This window comes from Rhinopithecus bieti, unplaced genomic scaffold (assembly GCF_001698545.2).
Source record: "Rhinopithecus bieti isolate Rb0 unplaced genomic scaffold, ASM169854v2 scaffold_53, whole genome shotgun sequence".
Taxonomy (NCBI): domain Eukaryota; kingdom Metazoa; phylum Chordata; class Mammalia; order Primates; family Cercopithecidae; genus Rhinopithecus; species Rhinopithecus bieti.
The window spans coordinates 1691268-1701208 of NW_016803161.1; the positions used below are offsets into that span (position 1 = coordinate 1691268).

General features: G+C 39.5%; 1 protein-coding gene across 1 annotated transcript in view; it reads left to right on the plus strand.

Annotated features, from left to right (window-relative positions):
* The first annotated feature begins 807 nt into the window (after positions 1–807).
* Positions 808–9941, plus strand: part of PTP4A1 (protein tyrosine phosphatase 4A1) — a 52619-nt gene continuing 43485 nt past the window's right edge. The window contains exon 1 of the mRNA XM_017867564.1: positions 808–977. The gene's annotated coding sequence lies outside the window, so the exon portion shown is untranslated. The remainder of the gene's footprint in view (positions 978–9941) is intronic.

Sequence of the window (9941 nt, forward strand, 5' to 3'; positions counted from 1 at the left end):
CCTGAGCAGTCCTCATAATGGATACTCAACACATGTTGGAACTGGCTTGGATTGCGTTTCTTCTACAGTGAGTCTTCCTCAGAATTAGTCTGCTTTGAAGTGCGATAGCAGTTACTTTATGTGCACATTTTACACAGAGCACATGTTCTCTTCTGAATTGCTTGTGTCTATGTTCAATCTTTCCTCCTAGATTTATAAACTCTTTAAAGACACACCATATATCTTACAGATTCTCATATCACCACAGTAACCCACAGACCTTGCACAGAATATTGACCAGTAAGTGCTGAGTGAATAGTGACCTAACAAATAGTCATCTATGGTTTGATAGGTCTTTCCTTTCTCCTCTACTTATACTGTAGATATCTCAAAAACTTTTGAAAATGTAGAGTGCATAAATAATATCTAATGTGCTTTATACTGTGTCCACAGTATTATAAAATAATATTTTCACTTTTCTAGATCTGCATGATACTTCCCATACATTAACTGTTTAAGTTTCAGTGACAACTCTTCCATTTTCACCAAGAAAACTGAGGCTCTGAGAACTTAAGTAACCATGTCCAAGGTCACATAACAAGACAGTGATGTTTCTGGAATTTGAAAAGGGCTCTTTCACATACATTGCATGGTCTCTTGGGAAGTCAGAGCTTAGACAGTGACGATAACAGTGATGAGCTCACCTGACAGATTGCTCTTTCTCCTCTGCAGAGACTTGCTTCAACACCAGGAAGAACATGAAAGGCTGACTCATAATTCCCAGAAACAGAGCCAGTTCATGTGCTAGGATTCTGACCACACGTCTAACGATCAGGTCAGGGAGTCAGATTTCTGCTGGATTTAGAAAAGCATCTATGTGTTTATGAAAGAAACCCAATGGATTTTTAATAGTACTGCAGCTCTTGGAGGCTCTACATCCACCCTTTCTCCCCAGCCAAGAGCATGGCTATGGGAGAAGGAAAGCAGGCAGCAGACAGGTAAGTGTGACTTCCTCACTTCCTCTACCTTCTCATCTTAAAGCCATGGAGTGGTTGCTGGGTAACCCACTCCTACATATATTGGTTCATAAAGCCAAGTGAGTCACTGAAATTCTTACTGATGCACAAAATTTCAAACACACTAGTAACACAGAGGGCCATGGTGCAGATGACTTGAGCACACATAATATATTTTCTGCTCCCACTGAGCTATTTGAAAATAGCATTGGCTGGGCATGGTGGTGTGAACCTGTAGTCGCAGCTACTCTGGAGGCTGAGGTGGGAGAATTGCTTGAGCTCAGCAATTAGAGATCAGCCTGGGAGACACAGTGACTCTCTGCCTTTTTTTTTTTTTTTTTTAAGGCCAAGTACAGTGGTTCATGCTTATAATCCTAATATTTTGGAAGGCCAAGGTGGACAGATTGCTTGAGCCCAGGTGTTCAAGGCCAGCCTGGGCAAATGGTGGAATCTCCTCTCTACAAAAAAATACAACAACAATAACAACAACAAATTAGCCAGGCATGAAAAACTAGCCAGTCATGGTGGCATGCATGGTGGCGTGCGCCTGTCGTCCCAGCTACTCAGGAGGCTAAGTGGAAGGATCACCTGAGCCCAGGGAAGATCAAGGCTGCAGCGAGCTGAGATTGCGCCACTGTGCTCCAGCCTGGGCGTCAGAGTGAGACTCTGTCTTAAAGAAAAGAAAGGTTTAATATCACCTTTGGTGGCACCCTCCACAGAGTATTTATACTATAGAATATGTTTTATAAAAATATTTGTTTGGGAAGCCGAGGCCGGCAGATTACCTGAGGTCAGGAGTTCGAGATCAGCCTGACTAACACGGTGAAACCCCATCTCTACTAAAAATACAAAAATTAACCGGACATGGTGGCACATGCCTGTAATCCCAGCTACCTGGGAGGCTGAGGCAGGAGAATCACTTGAACCTGGGAGGCAGAGGTTGCAGTGAACTGAGATTGCACCACTACACTCCAGCCTGGGCAACAAGAGCAAAACTCTGTCTCAAAATATATATATATATATGTGTGTGTGTGTGTGTGTGTGGATATATACATATATATGCTAATAACTTTACGGAACTTTCACATAATTTAGACAGGTGTCTAAGTTCTCTAGAGTCTCAAAAAAAAATAACATCTCCTCTTTCTCTACATAACATTTGATAAATAAGATGGTCTCATTGCAAGACAAATATTAGAACAAAGATCAAACTGCTTAATTTCCTACATCAATTCAAGCAGATATCTCTCAAACTTTTAGGCAAAATAATTGACAAGATTACTTTGCTTCTCTCACTCCTGCTCCTCCTCCTTCACCCCTCTCTTGCCTCTTTTTCTAACAACCTAGCTTTCCCTTTCTACCTCTCTCCCTTTTAATTCTCACCCCTTTCTTTCCTTTTATAGAGGAGGGGCTTAACCTTTAAGAAATTGCTTTGTTTGCTGTACTCTCTCAAAAGCTTGGTTTGAGCAGCCAACCCTGTTTGCATAAAATAAAAGTTAGAAAACTAAAAGTTTTGTGAACCAAGGGTGGAGGAAAGTGTTATGCATTTTATCACACAGTTCATCATCCTATCAGCCAAGAATGACGTTCCGTTTTTCTGAGTAATCCGTCATCTACCCACATCCTATATTGGCAAAATATCTGCGTAAGAGGAATTGGCAGGAGCTATCAGAGAACTAAAAATTATTGATTAAGTGTAAAAATGTCTGTAGTTACCAGTAAGTTAGTATTTTCACTATTAAAGAAGTAGGATATTTTGCCATTACAATTGGTTACGTAATTTGGCTTTTCACCATTATTTAGGTACTTTTATAGAGTTATGAGTAATATTTCATTTTTTGAGAAAAAGAAAATAGAATCATGAAGGTTAACTATTTCTCAAGATAGGGCAAGGATAATAACAGTATAGATTTCTCAAAATGAGCAGATAGAAAAATCAATCCAAACAAACTGAGAGAAGGAAGTCAAATTGGAACCATCCAAAATGATATAACTATGAAATGCGATCATTAAAACAGCCATGAGGTTAATTTACTTAACACTTTTTTTCATCCACTGGAGTCAGCAGATTATTCCAAGGTGAAGAAAAAGCGTAGATGTAACCTTGTAAGAGGAGAGCTGTGGGACACAGCTACAGACAAAGCCAGCCTGAGAAAAAGGCACAAAGGCTGAATATTAAATTTATATGGTGATACTGGAAGGCAGCCAGGAAAGGTTTGCCCTGCCTTTTATTCCCAAATCTGTAGTTGGGACGGTACCATAAGATGCTCTAGGTAAACATGAAGACTCAGATGCCCAGATGTAAATGGCTGCCTCATACAGTCACACAGGCTATTGACTGCACAACTCCAGTGGACACCGTTCACATAGACTACAATGTGAAAAAGCCCCCTGAATTTGTGAACATGGAGGCCCTTCTGTGCTAAACTACAGGGAATAACAGAAAAAAAGGAGAAGATAAAATTGTATATAAAGTACGATAAAGATTTTTTCAAATAAAACATATACATAAAAAAAGATCAGAAGGAAGTACATCAAAATAAAATTTCTAGAGGTATACATGAATTCATTTTTTCTTATTCCTAGTCTTCTATATTTTCACATTGAATAAGTTAGCAGTTTTAAAATAAATTAGCAACATTTAATAAAGTAGTACCTTAAAACACCCAAATTGATACTTATAGCTTCAATGTTACAAACTATCAGAGATGTAATGATTAGAATGGTTTCTATACCAACAGAAAGTCTTTTAGAAAAATGAGCACTATTTTTCTACATTTGTTTGCATTTTAACCTAGCTTTATAATTTCAACTATCCAACTAAATATAAGAATGAGCTTTGCTTGTGAAAATTCTGATATTATAAACACTAGAGAACTTCTATATTGTGCGTCCAAAGATAGATCAGGTTTCAAGCACTGTTCCCCCAGGCTCCAAAGTCCTCTCAGTTCTGCCTGCCTCTTGGGTTGGCATCCATCAAGATAACTGCCAGCAATGAGGTTTACCTGCTTCCTGGTTCACAGCCAATGGGCAGAGACTGTCCACCTCTAAACTAATCACAGACAAAGAAGAGGATTGGTTTAATTAGTAGGGAATAGATAGAATCAAGGGCAAATACCGATTTGTGAGGCCTGGAATGTATTCAGTCTGGGGGTTCTCTTTAACTAAAACAATAAAAAAAATTATTCCAAAAATGAACATTTATTTGGAAAGAAAAAACATAACAAATAATAATTTTTTAATGCAAAATGCCTACATAGACATCATAAAATCCAGAAGAGATAATGTAATATTTGTAATATTTGTATTAAGTTCCTGACCCATATGTATCATGCTTTTTTTTTTTTTTTTTTTTTGGGGGGTACAGGGGGGCCCCTTTTAGCTCACTGCAGTCTCAACCTCCTAGACTCAAGCAGTCTTCCTCTCTCATCCTCCTGAGTAGCTGGGACTATAGGCACGAGCCACCATGCCTGATCAACTTTTCTTACTTTTTTGTAGGGATGAGATTTTACCACATTGCCCAGGCTGGTCTTAACTACTGGACTCAAGTGACCCATCTGTCTTGGCCTCCCAAGGTGCTGTGATTAAAGGCATGAACCACCATGTCCAGTCTCCTATGACACTTTTATCTGCATGATTTTGGCCACATACTCTTGTTTTGTTTTGTTTTGTTTGAGATGGAGTCTCGCTCTGTCACCCAGGCTCACTGCAACCTCTGTCTCCCGGGTTCAAGCAATTCTCTGCCTCAGCCTCCCGAGTAGCTGGGATTACAGGCACCTGCCACCATGCCTGGCTGATTTTTGTATTTTTAGTAGAGACAGGTTTCACCATCTTGGCCAGACTGGTCTTGAACTCTTGACCATGTTATCTACCCGCCTCGGCCTCCCAAAGTGCTGGGATTACAGGCGTGAGCCACCACGCCTGGCCAGCCACATACTCTTTGATTGCCTCTTCTTATGACAACTTCGTAATAGTTAATAAAGAAAAAAAATAGAAATACAGTTCAATCTTTCCTCTCACATATGTAATTGAAATTGTTATTGAAATTTTGAAAACTTTCTTTTAGTGTCACAATTTATTATGAGTGAAGTCATATGAATTTTCAGGAATACTGTCAAATTTTGGTAAACCTCTATTAAGCTGTTTTTTGATCTTTGACCATAAGATTTTCCACAGTTTAGCTTCTGGATTCATTCATACCTCTCAAATCTTGAATCTCCTCCATGGCCACGTACTACCAGTACCAGGCACCACAGGACCTGTTCATGGCTGCATACGTCCTATGTATGGGCCAGCCCAGCACATTGGATGGTAGGGCTATTTCTGGAAACCATTTCTATACCAAGGCAGCTAGCTGTACTTGGAGGTAGGTGCAAACCAGGTAAATAAATGCCACTAAATCCACACAAAAAAATCTCCCCATTCACCATCCCCTTAATGAAATCTCAAAAATGTCCTATGCTACTGTACACCTTTCAGCTGAAGAGCAAGTGTGATGGAGGGGAGGAAGTTGGAGAGTGAAACAAAAATCAATCCTATTATAACTATGAGAGTTAAAATATTTTATTGTTACAAAATTTTACAAAAACACATGAGCATGTTCAATCGGTATTAGGCCCCAAAAGATTGACTTCTATTTGGGAATAAGCTATCAAAAAATATTGTCTGGAAAAAAAATAGTGCATAATTTTTTTTTGTGACACTGATCAAATTATATCTGCTTTTTAGCTAATCCATTAATAATTAACATATTGCACTAAGGTATTACATACCCAATGTGAGCCTTCATCCTATGGCATGGGAAGGAGAGGGTAGTCACAGAAATATTATCATCAGACACTGCCTTTGAAGAGCTACTAACCTGACAGAGGCATCAAAATCTATAAGTATTCGTTTTCTCCTTTAAGAGACTTGATAGATTAAAAGAAAACAATAAGGCTGGGAGAGGTGGCTCAAGCCTATGATCTCAGCACTTTGGGAGGCTGAGGCAAGCAGATCCCTTGAGGTCATGAGTTCAAGACCAGTCTGGCCAACATGGTTAAACCTGGTATCTACTAAAAATACAAAACTTAGCCGGATGTGGTGGCACACACCTGTTTTTTCAGCTACTTGGGAGGATGAGGCATGAGAATCACTTGAACCCAGGAGGCAGAGGTTACGGTGAGCCAGGATTATGACACTGCACTTCAGCCTGGGCCGCAGAGCAAGACTCTGTCTCAAAAAAGAAAAGAATAAAATGAATATATCTTATCATTAATAATATCTTAATTTTGTATTACAAACAATAATTACATGAAAAAATAAAGGCTAGAGTAGAGCTCTTTAAAAAATAGTTTGGTTGGAGATTCACAGTGAGTTTGCTCAATAAATAATGCTTACCAAGCTATAGTATACATTGTTTTATCTTGAATACAAAGCTATTTAACTTTTGCATCAGTTTTATGGTTGAGGGAGTAGAGCACATGATTAAATTTACAGATAATAGCAGATTAGAATAAATGGTTATTGCTCTGGAGAACAGGGTTAGAATTCTAAATGACTTTATAAAGCTGGAGAAGGAAGTTTGTAAACTAATGAGCAATAGCATTGAGAAATATATGGGGAAGTATACTTGGGATTTTTTTTTTAAAGCTACACAAACAAAATATAGCAAATTCCTGAACAAACTTTTAAAAAATTAATTAATTAATGCTTGAGGTAGGGTCTCACTCTGTTGCCCAAGTTGGAGTGCAGTGGTGCGATCTCGGCTCATTGCAACCTCTGCCTCCTGGGTTCAAGTGATTCTCATGCCTCAGCCTCCTGAGTAGCTGGAATAACAGGTGCACACCCCCGTGCCTGGCTAATCGCTGTATTTTTAGGAGAGACGGGGTTTCACCATTTTGGCAGACTAGTCTAGAACTTCTGGCCTCAACTGATCTGCCCACCTTGACCTATCAAAGTACTGGGATTACAGGCATGAGCCACAGTGCCCAGCCGAACAAACTTTTTTTAATGTGGAAACAGTCATTCATCACAAATTGAACACACATCAACAATGTATGGCAATTATGTTTTGTAAAAAAGTTTTACTTTGGGCATGGTTTAACAGTGTAATTGGAAGGAAATAGAAAGCAAATGTTTTCCTGCTACATCTGGTGCCATGCAATCTCTCTGGCATCCAGGTTCACTCTAAGTTAGGAGCAATGGTTCTCTAAGGACATTTGAATACAGAACTTGTACACCTGATACATTTCTCCACTGAGTGAAAATAATGACACAGAAGCCCCCACCACACACGCACACACACACACACACACACCCCTCTAAAACTGGGGTCTAAGTCAATGCAGTACTTACAAAACATTTATGCTAGGCGCAGTGGCTCAAGTCTATAATCGCAGCTACTCAGGAGGCTGAGGCTAGATTGCTTGAGCCCAAGAGTTAGCCCAGGCAACATAGTAAGACACCATCTCTAAAAAAAAAATAATAAAAATTGTCACCAGGCATGGTGGCTCATGCCTGTAATCCCAGAACTTTGTCAGGCCAAGGCAGGTGGATGACCTGAGGTCAGGAGTTCGAGACCAGCCTGGCCAACATGGTGAAACCCCGTCTTTACTATAAATACAAAAACTAGCTAGGCGTGGTGGCACATATCTACAGTCCCAGCTACTCTGGAGGCTGAGGCAGGAGAATTGTTTGAGCCCAGGAGACGGAGGTTGCAGTGAGCCAAGATCGCATCATTGCACTCCAGCCTGGGTAACAAGAGTGAAACTCCATCACAAAATAATAATAATAATTGTTAGAGGCCGGGCGCGGTGGCTCAAGCCTGTAATCCCAGCACTTTGGGAGGCTGAGACGGGTGGATCACGAGGTCAGGAGATCGAGACCAACCTAGCTAACACGGCGAAACCCCGTCTCTACTAAAAAAATACAAAAAACTAGCCGGGAGAGTTGGCGGGCGCCTGTAGTCCCAGCTACTTGGGAGGCTGAGGCAGGAGAATGGCGTAAACCCGAGAGGCGGAGCTTGCAGTGGGCTGAGATCCGGCCACTGCACTCCAGCCTGGGCGACAGAGCGAGATTCCGTCTCAAAAAAAAAAAAATAATAATAATAATAATAATAATAATAATTGTTAGAATATTTACATATAAAATATTGCACCAAGTACAGTATTTTTGGCAATAAAATACATAGGGTGTGGTCCCTGTGGATGAAGAAAGATTTAGAAGGATTAAAAACACAGTAATAGGAGAGGCACAGTGGCTCACACCTGTAATCCCAGCATTTTGGGAGGCCAAGGAGGGCAAATCACTTGAGGCCAGGAGTTTGAGACTAGCCTGGCCAACATGGTGAAACCCCATTTCTACTAAAATTACAAAAAATTAGCCAGGCATGGTGGCATGCTTGTAATCCCAGCTACTCAATTTAGGAACCTGAGGCATGAGAATCACTTGAACAGGCAGGCAGAGGTTGCAGTGACCCGAGATTTCACCACTGCACTCCAGCCTGGGCAACAGAGCGAAACTCTGTCTTAAAGGAAAAAAAAAAAAAAGCAATAATATGCATTTCTCTCCTTAATTAAATGATGAATAAACTTCATTTATTCTATAACTAAAATTAGTGGCATTTGCCAGTTGTACATATGTGTCATATGATTCTTTCAGGGATAATATGAGGTATTGAATGTTAATAAATGTAGAAATATTTATAAAAATCAATGTAATACTTAGAGCAACATCACAAACACATTTATAGTAGCTTTGATAAGTTAGTCAGAAGGATTGTGGCCCACCCATATCGAAGGATCACAAAGTTGACAGACTTCCGGAAGATTATGGCTAGTTAAAAATCAATAGCTATATTTAGGCTGGCCACGGTGGCTCATGACTATAAGTCTAGCACTTTTTTATTTTTTGAGACAGAGTCTCGCTCTTGTCAACCAGACTGTGGTTCTCCTGCTTCAACCTCTCGAGTAGCGGGGATTACAGGCGTGTGCCACCATGCCCAGCCTGTAATCCCAGCACTTTGGGAGGCCGAGCCCAGTGCATCACCTGAAGCTGACAGTTCCAGACCAGTCCGGCCAACAAGATGAAACTATGTCTCTACCAAAAATACAAAAATTAGCTGGGCATGGTGGCAGGCACCTGTAGTCCCAGCTACTCAGAGGCTGAGGCAGGAGAATCACTCAAACCCGGGAGGCGGAGGTTGCAGTGAGCCGAAATCCTGCCACTGCAATCCAGCCTGGGCAACAAGAGCTAGATTCTTGGGGAAAAAATAATAATAATAATAAGGAAAAGGATAAAGAAAAATCAAAAACTATATTTAATTTTGGCACAGATCATTTTATCACTCTGCTTTACTGGTATTTGAAAACCCATCACAAAAGTTTAAGGCTATCTCATTAATTTCCCTGAGAAAGTGAATTATACAACAAGATTAGATTAAAACTGTGGTATTCAAAAACATCTGAACTCAGGAATTTCATGGGAAACAAATCACCATTTATATTTTATCCATATAATTTTAACCTGTTTTAAAATTGATGTATGATTTACAATACTTTTCCTCTGTATCATTTGTGTCAGTTGTGATAACTGTGTTTTGTCCTCAAGGATAATAAATACTCTAAAGAATTTCTTTATAGTATTTCCTATTTTATAGAAAATAAGTATCACTATAAGAAAAAGCAGTCTTAATTTTTATTTATTAGAAAAGGTTTTATTATATTATTTATGTAAATAATGATAAATACAACATTTAAAGTATAACATATTTGATAGTTTTAGCAGCATAGAGTCTTTTTGTAACATAAAGTTCCCCCTAAAGCATTCCAATTTAAAATTTTCCTCAAAGCAAAAAGCTCTATGACTTAATTCTGAGGCTTGGCACTTCAACTGGGTAACATGTCAAATGAGTTAGAGAAAGTGGGAAAAGAGAGAATAGGAGTAGTGATTGGGAATTAAGGTTAA